Source organism: Neovison vison, chromosome 13 (genome assembly GCF_020171115.1).
Source record: "Neovison vison isolate M4711 chromosome 13, ASM_NN_V1, whole genome shotgun sequence".
NCBI lineage: Eukaryota > Metazoa > Chordata > Mammalia > Carnivora > Mustelidae > Neogale > Neogale vison.
The window spans coordinates 14,313,352-14,327,128 of NC_058103.1; the positions used below are offsets into that span (position 1 = coordinate 14,313,352).

The 13,777-nt window shown below is 40.6% G+C and overlaps 1 protein-coding gene across 6 annotated transcripts in view; it reads right to left on the reverse strand.

The window, feature by feature from the left end:
• Nucleotides 1–13,391, reverse strand: part of NUMB (NUMB endocytic adaptor protein) — a 191,448-nt gene extending 178,057 nt beyond the window's left edge. For all 6 annotated transcript variants that reach the window (XM_044232046.1, XM_044232051.1, XM_044232049.1 and 3 more), the window contains exon 1: nucleotides 13,324–13,391. The gene's annotated coding sequence lies outside the window, so the exon portion shown is untranslated. The remainder of the gene's footprint in view (nucleotides 1–13,323) is intronic.
• Between the last annotated feature and the right edge of the window lie 386 nt (nucleotides 13,392–13,777).

Here is a 13,777-nt window from a genome sequence, read left to right on the forward strand (position 1 = left end):
AATGGCTACTTCATAGGAAACCATGTCTTAGGGAGTTACAACTTGGACTTGAGGTAAATTGAATACTTAAACTGTAGTCTAGGGATGGTTTAAATGGCATTGTATTTAAAAGGGCATACAACTGCTCTATTTCCTTAACAAAAAAATATACAAAACAAAACCAATCTCAAAAATATGTTAAAGACAAGAAGCCAGATAAAGAGTATATATTCCATGTATATGAAATTCAAGAACAGGTAAAATCAGAAAGCAGTGGCAGGGAGGGAGGGCAAAACAAAATTGAAAGAGGGGTGCCTGGGTGGCTCAGTGGGTTAAGCCTCTGCCTTCGGCTCAGATCAAGATCTCAGGGTCCTCGGGACGCCTGGGTGGCTCAGTTGGTTGGACGACTGCCTTCAGCTCAGGGCGTGATCCTGGAGTCCCGGGATCGAGTCCCGCATCGGGCTCCCAGCTCCATGGGGAGTCTGCTTCGCTCTCTGACCTTCTCCTCGCTCGTGCTCTCTCTCACTGTCTCTCTCTCTCTCAAATAAATAAATAAAATCTTTAAAAAAAAAAAAAAAAAGATCGCAGGGTCCTCGAATGGAGCCCCACATTGGGGGAGAGGGTGTCTGTGCTCAGCAGGGAGCCTGCTTCCCCCTCTCTCTCTGCCTGCCTCTCTGCCTACTTGTGATCTGTGTCTGTCAAATAAATAAATAAAATCTTTTAAAAAAATTGAAAGGAGATTACTGTTCAGCAGGAAGTCTGTCTCTCTCTCTCCCTCTTTACCCCTCCCCACTGCTCATTCTCTCCTTAAATAAATAAAATCTAAAGAAAAAAGACAGGTACATTAAACTTTCTGCTGATCATTTATGTAAATTAAGTCACAGCTCTGAATATTACCCATCCCTAAATTCCACATAAAAATTAGAGACCACATAGGTGCCTGGGTGGCTCAGTGGGTTAAAGCCTCTGCCTTCGGCTCAGGTCACGATCCCAGGGTCCTGGGATGGAGCCCCACATCAGGCTCTCTGCTCAGCAGGGAGCCTGCTTCCCTTCCCCTCTCTCTGCCTGCCTTTCTGCCTACTTGTGATCTCTCTCTCTCTTTCAAATAAATAAAATCTTAAAAAAAAAATTAGAGACCACTCAAAAAGAAAAAGAAAAACAGCAAAGAACAGGAATGTAACTTCACTTAAAGGAAATTCTTAAAGGCTAATGATAATATTTAAAATGTTCCACTAATGATAAAATAAAAATTTCAGAAACCAGTTACTATTTTCTCCCTATCAAATTAGCAAATATTTTTAAATGATAACACTGCTGGCAAGGGTATATATCTCAACCTCATACACCGTTAATGGAAACATAAATTTGTACAACCTTTCTAGAAAGGAATTATGCATTGTTTTGCTCTCTTAAGAACCCTCAGAAATGTATACCTTGACTTGGTAATTCCACTTATAGAAATCTATCTTAACATTATAGAAATGTAGACAAAGATCTGTGTTTAGCAATATTCTATGATTTTTGTCTATAATAATTGGAAATTAATAATCTGAATGTGAAACTATGGAAATCCCTTGTATAAATGATGATATATCCTTTAATGGAATATTCCTCAGCTGTTTTAAACTGTTTTCAAATAATTATAATGATATTAAAATGTATGTTTAAAAAAAAGGTAGGTTCCAGGGGTGCCTAAGTGGTTTAGTCAGTTAAGTGACCATCTCCTAGTCTTGGGTCTCAGGGTCATGGGTTCAGGATCTGCACTGAGCTCGATGCCCAGTGTGGAGGCTTAAAAAAAAACAAAACCCAAGTTCCAAAATTATGTGTTCAATAAAAATCTGCATAAGGAAAAAATAGATAATACATGTTAATGTCATTAAAAAAAAAAAATGAAGGGTCAGAGCACCTGGGTGGCTTACTGGGTTAAGTGCCTAGCTCTTGATTTCAGCTCTGGTCATACTCTGGTGGTGGGATCAAGCCCTGCCTTGAGCCTTTCATCGGGCTGCACCCTCAGAGTACAGTTAACCTGCGATTCACTCTCTTCCTCTGCCCTTTCCCTCACTTACGTGTGTGCATGTACCTACACTCTCTCTCAAAATAAATAAATAAAATCTTTTAAAAAAGAATGAAGGGTCAATATCATAGAAATTATGACTACATTTCAGTGTCTGGGCTTTCTTGTAAAAGCACAAGTGAGGGGCGCCTGGGTGGCTCAGTGGGTTAAAGCCTCTGCCTTCAGCTCAGGTCATGATCCCAGGGTCCTGGGATCAAGCCCCAAATCAGGCTCTCTGCTCATGAGGGGGCCTGCTTTCTCCTCTCTCTGCCTGCCTCTCTGCCTACTTGTGATCTTTGTCTGGGTCAAATAAATAAATAAAATCTTTTTAAAAAATTTAAAAAAAAAATAAAAGCAAAGTGATATCCCTCACTAACTACTTCTACTGTGGAGAGGGGGAGACCAAAAGAGTAAGAAGCTTCATTGAAGGAACACATCATTAGTATTATTTCAGATATAAACAGCCAACTTATCAAATGAAGTCAAAATCCTTCAAGGTACGTCAACAAATCTATAAGAAAAGGTTACAGAATTCAGTACAATGCAAATATAAACCAATCATGTTTAATTTGAATTAGAGAAAATAATTAGGTGATTTCATTATTTTGCATAGGACTAAGGCACAGCCAGAAGTCCAAGCCAGCTACCTGCCTTCCCAGGAAATTAGTTCTCACTTGGCAAAGTACTGCCCTCATATTCTAAAAAAGCAGAACTCCACAAAGAGAAATGAAACACACAAAATTCAAATGCCATGTAAAAGATGTATACTTTTCCCTTTGCTCCTAAGAGCTCCAAAAAGAAAATATAATGCCTATTAAAACATATGGAGGGGCGCCTGGGTGGCTCAGTCGGTTGGACGACTGCCTTCGGCTCAGGTCATGATCCTGGAGTCCCAGGATCGAGTCCCATATCAGGCTCCCAGCTCCATGGGGAGTCTGCTTCTCCCTCTGACCTTCTCCTCGCTCATGTTCTCTCTCACTGTCTCTCTCTGAAATAAATAAATAAAATCTTAAAAAAAAAAAAACATATGGAAAAAGAGCTCAATTTAGTGTTAAATGTTTTGGTGTTTTTGTGTGTGTGTGTTTTTTTTTTTTTTAAGATTTACTTGAGGCACCTGGGTGGCTCAGTTGGTTAAGCAACTGCATTCAACCCAGGTCATGATCCTGGAGTCCCTGCTTCTTCTTTTCCCCTTCTCATAGTGCCTCTCTATCTTTTATTCTCTCTCTCTCAAATAACAAAATCTTTTCAAAAAATAAAATTAAATTTAAAAAGACTTACTTGAAAAGGAGAGAGAGAGAGAGAGAAGGGGAGGAAGAGATAAAATCTCGAGCTCAGAGCTCAGAGACCCAACCCAAGGCTGGATCTTACAACCCATGAGATCAGGACCTGAGTGGAAGTTAAGAGTTGGTCACTTAACCAACTGAGCCATCCAGAAGTTCCCGTTAAATGTTCTTTAAACAAAGAATCATTTAGGCTCAGTGGGTTAAGCCTCTGCCTTTGGCTCAGGCCATGATCTCCGAGTCCTGGGATGGAGTCCTGCATCAGGCTCTCTACTCAGCTGGGAGCCTGTTTCCCCCTTCCTTCTGCCTGCCTCCTCTGCCTACTCGTGATCTCTCTGTCAAATAAATAAATAAAAATCTTAAAAAAAAAAAAAAAAGAATCAGTTTATCTGAAAATGCTAAGTAAATCACACAAACTATAAAAGAATTACATTTATATTATATTTTAAACGAGAAGGAAAATACCATGCTATTTCTCAACTTCAACTAAGATTACATGGGAAAGAAAACTATTGATATTAGTTATACTAATTCTTGATTTTGAATTTACCAAAGTTAATTAAAATCCTTAATATTTTTCCTCTATAATGTTTTTAATCATCACTATAGAACATTTCCTTGAATTTCCAATTTAAATAATAAGGCCTTAGTATTTTATTTTCCCTCAGGAAAAGGCTATGTGCTTAATTCAAAAGTGTCTTCTTTAGATAAAAAGGTACTAGGGCAGGTGAGTTAAAGAGGGGAGGGGCACCTGGGTGCCTCAGTCAGTTAAGCCTCTGATCCTCGATTACAGTTCAAGTCCTGATCTCCGGGGTCCCCAGGATCAAGCCCCCATGTGTTTCATCCCCACTCAGCAAGCAGTCAGCTAGAGATTCTCTCTCTCCCTCTGCTCATGCCTGCACACATGCTTTTTCCCTCTAAAATAAATAAATCTTGGGATGCCTGGGTGGCTCAGTTGGTTAAGCTTCTACCTTCAGCTCAAGTCACAATCCCAGAGTCTTGGGATCAACTGCATCACGCACCTTGATCAGTGGTGAGCCTTCTCCTTCTGCCTGCTCTACAGGTAGCTCTCCCTGCTTGCGTGTGAGTTCTCTCTCACACACAAATAAGTAAATTATTTTAAAAATAGAGTAAATCTTAAGAAAAAACAAAAAACAAAAAAATGAAGAGGGAGGTAGGGAGAGTAGGGGGGAAAAGAGGGGGAAAAAAAAGAATGGGTATAATAGAAACTATTCTTCCCTTAAGTAAGACATTTAAAAATCTGACCCTGATTTCCATTAAAGGTCCAACACCGAAGCTTCTATAGAACTATGGACACAAGGGTGCACTGTCAGGAGAAAAATGACACCTGAACTTCATTCAATGTCCAAGTATGAAACAATGTAAGGATGAAATTATACAATCAGATATTTAGATCAGTGGATTCATTTATAAACCACTCCTGCAACTCTAAAATGCTTCCCTTGGGGCGCCTGGGTGGCTCAGTGGGTTAAGCCGCTGCCTTCGGCTCAGGTCATGATCCCAGGGTCCTGGGATCGAGTCCCACATCGGGCTCTCTGCTCAGCAGGGGGCCTGCTTCCCTTCCTCTCTCTCTGCCTGCCTCTCTGCCTACTTGTGAACTCTCTCTGTCAAAATAAATAAATAAAATCTTTAAAAAATAAATAAATAAAATAAAATGCTTCCCTTGGCACCATGACCCCAACTGCCACACTAGACCAAAAGGCCAACAAATTGCTACTTGGAAGAATTAGTAACAAAGCAGAATAGTTTACTAAATTTTTGTAACAAAGGTCCCTGGCTGGTTCAGTCGGAAGAGCATGTGACTCCTGTTCTTGGGGTCATGAGTTAGAGCCCCATGTTGGGTATAGAGATTACAAAATAAATAGATAAATACACTTTCAAAGAAAGGAAGGGAGGAAGGAAAGGAAAGGAACGGAACAGAACAGAAAGAAAAGGAGAGGAAGGAAAAGAAGGAAGGAGGGAAGGAAGAAATTAGTTGCAAATCCAGTATCTATAAGGGACTTGTGTCCAGAATATATATTTTTACAACTCAAACTACATAATAATAGGCAAATAACCCCATTTTTTAATTGGGAAAGGGATCCAAAAAACGTTTCTCCAAAGAAGATAAACAGGCAATAAACCCATGAAAAAATTCTCATTAGCCATCAGGGAAATTCAAAGGAATACCACGAGTTATCCCTTCACATCTACTAGGATAGCTATAATAAAAAACCAAAAGTAATAACAAGTGTAGGTGAGGATGTGGAATGCTCTCTGGAATGCTCACTGCCTCTCTTGGTGGAAATATAAAATGGCATATACAGCTGCTTTGGAAAACTGAGTTACCATATAAACCAGCAATTCTACTACTACTAGAGATACACCCCCAAAAATGAAGGGACCCCTGGATGGCTTGGTTGGTTGGGCCACTGACCCTTGGTTTCCACCAGGGTTATGATCTCATGGGTCACAGGATGGAGCCCCAGTCAGGCTCTGCACTTGGTGGGGAGTGTGCTTAGGGTTCTTTCTAAGTGTGCTTAGGGTTCTTTCTGCCTCCCACGTGTGTGAGCTTGCTCTCTCTAAACAAATAAATCTTAAAAAAAAAAAAAAAGAAAGAAAAGAAAACACATGTCCATATAAAAACTTGTACAGGAGCTCAGGGTGGCTCAGTAGGTTAAAGCCTCTGCCTTCAACTCAGGTTGTGATCCCAGGGTCCTGGGATTGAGCCTGCATCAGGCTTCTGCTCAGCAGGGAGCGTGTTTCCCCTTCTATCTCTGCCTGCCTGTCAAATAAATAAATTAAATCTTAAAAAAAAAAAAAAAAAACCCTTGTACAGGAATATTCATAGCAGCTTTGCGTGAACAGCCAAAAACTGGAAAAAATCCAATGTCTATCAATAAGAGATTTTTTAAATTGTGATGTAACTATATATTGGAATACTACTCCACAATAAAAAGGAATAAACTCCTGATGCACAAAATAACATGGATAAATCTCAAATAAATTAGGTTGAGTGAAAGAAGCCAGACCTCCCTATCAAAAAAAGTACATACTATAATTATCTTTACATAAAATTCTAGAAAATGCAGATAATCTATGACAGATTAGTGGTTATCTCTAAGGGTAGAAAGGGAGAGATAGATTATAAACAGGCACAAGAAAACTTTTAGAATGGTTAAGTATGTTCCTTATCTTGATTGTGGTGGATAAATAGGTAAAAACTCATCAAACCGTATACCTAAAACATCTGCAATTTCATTGTATGTCAATTATACCTGAATAAAGCTACCCAAAAGAGAGGAAAAAGAATGCATACACCATGTTGGGGGAAACAGAAGTATACTAGGGTTTCTAAAATGGCACATTTGGGTAAGGAAAAGATAGAAAAAGCAGGCTAAGAGCTTTAAAGGATGAACCTTTTTAAAAGTCAAAATAGTAAAAAAAAAAAAAAAAATTAAAATTTTTTAAAAAGTCAAAATAGTATCTAATCCCTATATGATAATAGCTGAATATTCAATATCCACTAACAAAGCAAATAGTCAAAACAACCAGAGCTTCTATGAATTCAGTCTAACCTTCAAAATAAGAAATTTAGGGGCGCCTCGGTGGCTCAGTGGGTTAAAGCCTCTGCCTTCAGCTCAGGTCATGATCCCAGGGTCCTGGGATCGAGCCCCGCATCAGGCTCTCTGCTCACCAGGAAGCCTGCTTCCCCCTCTGTCTCTCTGCCTGCCTCTCTGCCTACTTGTGATCACTGTCTGTCAAATAAATAAATAAGTAAATCTTTTTAAAAATAAATAAATAAATAATTTGATTCACTCAACATTTATATAATATGGATAACATACGCATATGCATATATATAAAAGTAGTAAGTTCTAAGAAACTTAAATATATATATATATAAAAATATATATATTTTAAGTATAATTATATTTTTAGAACTTACTACTTTTGTCTACTACTGACTACTTTTTGTCAGATAACATTTGATGAGCAAATGAATTAACTGTACAACATCCACCCCAATTCAAAGATTTGCAGATTGAGAACTGCCACACTATGTTAAGGATACTCAATGCCAAGGAGATTCGATACTTAAATATTAGCTTAAAAAAAAACCCAGAAGTCAGATCTAATGAAAAATTTAACAGGTTCCACAGCTATGCTTTAGAACCGAAAAGAATTTAGGAATTAGTTATAACATTGCTAATCTGGGTGTAGATAATTAAGAATTTTACTGTGACTTAAAGGCAAAAAATATAACTGAATTAAAACAAAGATCCAAGTTATTCAACAGATGGGACTAAAAATAAGACAACAGAGTCAAGAACTCAAGATGAAGTTTAAGTTTCTGAAGTCAACCTAATATTATCTTTCCCTGTGTTGCTGGCTTCCCTGACTTTGCCTTTATTCAGGACCCTAGCAGTTTTCCACAGCTTTCAATCCTTCTTCCTCCCTAAATAACTGGAAAAGAATCTGATAATCATTTTCCTAATTAACTATATGTACCTTACTATAAACAAGTTACCACAATTAAAATTTTGCTATCTAATCAGCAAACTCAGGACTTTGATCCTGATTAGGAGAACATAAGAAATCAGCCAGTGAGGAGAAACAGAGATTTGGTGGTGAGAGAAGGGGAAGTCACTGAACACTAATTATTAATACACCAGCTCCTTGGTAACCCATTTAGATGACAGGGGGTCTCTTCCCACTGCTTAATCCCAAACTTCACTGGGAAGGACAAGTGGTATGGTTTGGCCTAGCGACAATTGCTAGGGACCTATTCGGAAGAGCTACAGAAGCAAAGACAAGTGTCCAGCCTTCTAATTCCACATGGTCCTGCCCAGGCTCCTATCCTCTAGGACTAGCAATTCTCAGTCTATTCACTTGCATTCTGACCTGCTTTCCCGAGTGGAAGATAACAAAGGAAGAGTCATGCATGGCAAGCAGTGGAAACTGCACAGAACAAAAAATACGTCCATGGGAGAATGCTGCAAATAGGATCATCCTCCTTTACATATGTCACTCTAGGAAAACTGCCAAGAGTGGCTCACTACTCTAGACATACTTCCTACAGATCCTCCAGACTCCTCCTTAAACACATGTCTGTATTCTCCTCATTCTTCCTTAGTTTCAATCCTTCTTTTGCCCCAAGATTTCCAACTGTGGATATTTTACATTCTCAAAAATACATAGCAGTATCATAAGGACATCCTACTTATCAGAACCAGTGTCTCACATCTGAACAAGTATCCTAAGGCTTTATATAGTATTTCTAACTTTAATAATGAAATTTCCAATAGGTTGTATTACTGAAACAAATTCTCTTGGCAAACAAAAGGATTTATTTTAATGTCAAGATTAAAAAAAAATAAGATAGCAAAATTCTTTTTTAATATTTAAGGAGTACAACTGTTCCCATTCTCTCTAGCCCTATCAAGGAACCATGTATCAGAGTTCAGAAACTGGGAGAATTCAAGAGCCCTTCTGTGGAAATCAAAATCTATCAAACACAATAGACGCTGTGGCAAGCCCAAAATAAAATGCTGGTTTTCAAGTACTCTATTAAATAAAACTTTTTTTTTTAAGATGATACGTTTACCACAGGACCATTCCTGATAAAAGTAGTTCTCTCAGCAAACTGAAAACCAGGCATGTTTCTCTACTTTTACAAACTAGATTTTTCAGGCACCAAAGTTTCCATTAGGGTTTACTGTATAAAGGCTAGAAGCAGAGAGAGCAGATTGGAAGCTATTAATAAAAGAGGAGAAAACGCTACTGAAATAGAAAATACATTTAATTAACTAGTGTTAATTGAACTTCTACTTTTTAAAATCATTTACTTGAATTTTCTTTGATATATGAAATTAAGTCTCACTAAATTGTACAGTCTGGAACATAAAGTTTCTTTGGGATTTAAAAACCACCATTCATTCAACTACAGATTAACAAATCTCATTGTAAAGTAAGTTGAGCAATCAGAGCTATTCATAGATAAGTGTGATTAAATTATGGGTGAATAATAAGTCGACTGAATAAAGTCCATTTATTAAGAAGCAAGTAATCAAACTGGTTGAATGTTCACAAAGAATGAAATTTCATATTTTCCCACACTCAATTATTAAGATTTTACATTCCTCCATCAGTCAGTAAAAAACTGAATGATCTCTACAAATGTGCCCACCAACTGCACAGTGACTTACAGAACGACCATTTTGGTGGTAGGAATACTCCATGTAATGCAATGCAAGGAATTCAAAAGCTTTCATCCTTGGAAACTTTGTCATAAAAATCAGTAATTTTATTCTGTGAAAAGACTGTGTTTTTCAATTCAAATATGTAATGATTTTATGTTTTGTAGTCTTTGAAACAAAAATTGAAATTTTAATGAAACAGAAAAATCTGAGAGAAATTATTTTTGAGAGACAAGAAATTATGTTAAAAAATCCTAATGTGGGGCATTTGGGTAGCTCAGAAAGTTAAGCATCTGCCTTCAGCTCAGGTTGTGATCCCAGGATCCTGGGAATCCAGCCCTGATTCAGGCTCCTTGTTCAGCAAAGGTCTGCTTTTCCCTCTCCCCCCGCCCCTGCTCATGTACTCTCCCTCACTCTCTCCCTCTCTCTCTCAAATAATTTTTTTTAATCCTAATGCAAAGCTACACCAAGAGTTTCTTTACAATTTCATAAAACATTAATGAAAGTGTTATGTAAATCCCTTGGATTAAAAATTTTAAGAAGCTGTAAGAATCTCTGTTTTCCATACTGCTTTCTCAGTTCTTATATCCACAAAAACTAACCTAAATCAACTCTTCCTAAATATAAACCATCTAGGTTTTTATAGAAGAAATATCAAACCAAAGACAGCACAGAAAATACATACATATTCTTCAGCTTTAAAAAGTTACTGTAGATTACACTTAAATCCCTCAAACAAGTTAAATTTACAACACATGCCACATACAGTTCGTTCTCAAGAGAGAAAAACATCGAAACAAAAGCTCCTGCTTAATAAACTATTTACTTTACTTTGTAGTTAGGCCTCTATCCCAGGTGCATTTTTTTTTAAATATATTATTTATTTATTTGACAGAGAGAAATCACAAGTAGATGGAGAGGCAGGCAGAGAGAGAGAGGGAAGCAGGCTCTCTGCTCAGCAGCCCCATGTGGGACTCGATCCCAGGACCCCGAGATCATGACCTGAGCCGAAGGCAGCGGCTTAACCCACTGAGCCACCCTGGCGCCCCTCCCAGGTGCATTTTACTGTGGATTACTACCACTTTCTTCGCTCTTCAGAAATCTAGAAATCTAAAATACAGAAGTATATCTGATTCCCTTAAAAATGCTTCTATATTATATGTTTTGTATTAATGTAAGGCCACAAGAAGCTTTAAATAACTCTCACTCTTTTAAAAAGGAAACACTCCTTTGCTTTTCTCCTTTGAAATGGGTCTTACTTGTTTTTTGCTTATTTTCTATACATGAACTCTTCTCAAACCAGTCCATTTCAGCATTAGTTGTTTACTGCCAATATGTCTATGTATACTTGGGTTTTTTAGAAACAGTGCTTTACAGTACAGTGGTATAAAAAGAAAGGATAAACAAGAAGGCATAGTGAAACAAAGGTGTACCACATCTAAGAAACACCACTCGATTTCATTTCTCTGCCTCACATTTCCTTAAGTCCTCATACCAAAGATTCTCAGTATCTAAAAAGAGGCACAACACAGTATGTGATAAAGCAAACATAAGAGAAACCGAATCAGAAGAATAAATGTAATAGAATGTCTCCAGTGGAGACAAATTACCAAAAAAAGAAAAATAAAGACATAAGTAATGAACCCAGTCCTAAAAACCCCCTCCTGAAGGGTCACTTTTGCTGCACTGCATGGCTCAAAACAGTTTTTTAAACTCTTTTGCCTGTAAGAAATACATTTTACATTGTGACCTAGAACACACATATATGAGAAAAATGTCCCAAACAATACTTTTCCTTACCAAGGAAACTGCAATTCTGTTCTATTTCACTTTATTTTCAATGCCATGGTAACCCACTAACTTGATTTTATAAATTACTAATAAATCATGATCCACAGTTTGAAAAACACAGGCTTCTCAGAGGGTATACCTTATATTTGGATCATTCTAGCAATCTGCCTCCACTTGTCTCTAGCAGGAGACACAGATATTTTAAGGTTGCTACATTATTATTGTTTTCATGGAAGCAAGTGGTTTTTTTTAAAGTGTGATCCTCTGACCAACATAAGCATCACCTGAGATAAACGCAAATTCGCAGGACCCACTCCAAACTTACTGAATTAGAAACTCTGGAGGGGGCCAGCAGTCCCTATTTTACCAAGCCCAAAATGTTTCTGGTGCAAACTAAAGTTTGAGAACCACAGCATAAAAAATCCCTGGTCTTTTTCCTTTATTTAACAATCCAGTCAGTAAGTACCCAGGGCTCACTCCGTGGCAGCCACTATTCTCAAAGTTCTACAAATATTAACTCATGTGAAAAAACAACCCTATGAAATAGAGACTATTATTATCCCTATTATACAGACGAGGAAACTTGCACAAAGAGGTTAAACTGTCCAAGCTAAGTGGTGGAACTTGAATTCAAATTTATTTGTAATTTGGCCGGGGTATGTCCATCCTTTCTGATCAAGACTCCCCTCTTTCTGATCAAGTCCCCAGTTTTACTCCCTTAGTTTCAGCTACTTCTCTCCTTTACCTTTCAAATTCACCATTCTGTCAACGTCCTCATTTTCTAATCACTGGTGTCATTCTGAAACATTTTTTTTTTTCCTAAAGCACTGGAAGGCAAGCCACTTAACCCTTTTAGGCGCTTTTTCTCTTACATCTGAGTATACGAAGCCAAAGTTTCTTCTATTTCTTTAGTCCTTAAAATCTACTAATGGCCACTGCTAATTTCTCCTACCTACTATTCTGGCCAGTTTCCACAAGACCACCACTCTCTTCCTGACCAACTTTCTCGCTCCCTCCAACTACGCCCTATCTATCTACTACGCGCTTCCTACAAGGAAATTATTTCTCCCCGCCCACCCCTGTGTCATTTTGCTTGACTTCTCTCCAACTGAGACAACTTCCACTCCCCAGTCGACCCCCTCACCCTAGTATCGAATCCGAGCCACTCCTCGAGGATCCCTGATCCCCCGCGGATCGTCAGACCAGGAGCTCCCAGTCCAGTCTTGGGTATCCCATCCCAGACCAGCAGTGGGGGCAGGGCGCTCCGGCTCAACCCCAGCTGTTCAAGGTCTCCACAGGTCCCACCCTCCTAAAACCCGCGGCTCCGGACTCCCCCGGGAGCCCTCCACCCTCCGACAGTTGCCCTCCCCAGAGGGTCCCCAGCAAACCCCCCCCCCCGCAACCCGCCTTTCCTCGACCCCCTCGCTCGGACCCAGGCCGCTCACTGTCACTCCGAACCCTGACCGCACTCGGTCTCCCGGCTCCCTCGGACCCCGGCCACTCCCAGTTTCCTGGCCCCCCAGCTCTCCCCTCTCGGGCCGCTCCTGGGATTCCCGGGTTCCTCTGCTCCCTCGCACCCAAGCTGTGCTGGGTGCGTATTCCCAAGTCACCCGGTCCTCGGACCAGGTCGTTGCCAGTCACCCCGGGTCATCCACCCCCTCCCCCCCAGGACCCCGTCCGCTCCCGTCTCCCGAGGGGTTTTACTCCTCACCGGCCGCCGCTCAGTGCCCCAGACCCAAGCAGCGGGACGTCCCAAGAGATCTCCAGACCAGAAACACTAGGGTCCGGCCCCAGCCTATCTCACCAACCCGAACTCCGCCGCGGGGAACCGGGCCATTCTCCCACCAGCCCAGTCAGCGCGAACTCGCCGCAGCCGCCGCCGCCGCCGCCGCCCTGGCCCCGGCCCGACCCGGCCCACAGTCCAAGGCCCCTTCTTCTGGCCTCTGCCTCCCGAGCACCGAGGTGGAGTTTCCGCCCCGCGACGGCCCCCAGACCCCAAGCCCGCGATACCGGCACTCACCTGACGCTGCCCCCAACCAACTCCAGCGCCACTGCCTCTACCTCGGCCGCCAGTAGCCACCAAGCGCCACCACCTCCCCCATGACAACAGGCCCACCCCATTTCATACTTTCTACCTCCCCATTGGATGGTGGGGAGGCGGCTTTCTGCTATGATTGGCTGAGCGCAGCCGTCCGTCATAGCTTCCTCACCGCCCCTTTTCCGGGACCCGGTATTAGCCCCCGTTCGGACCCGGAGAGCCCAGGACCAAGCTCTAGTTGTCATTGGTTGATGGTTGGGCAGTTCGAAGTTATGATAGGCTGCCAAAAGCGTCTGTTAAGTCAACTGGCAAGGGATGTGATGGTCATGGTTGGTTCAAGCTCGGGCACAGTTTGGTTGCGCAGTAGAAAGCAAGGAAGGGGCAGACGCTCAGAGCCGAGGTTACCCGGGAGGGGTTAACTCTTTGTTGTAGAATT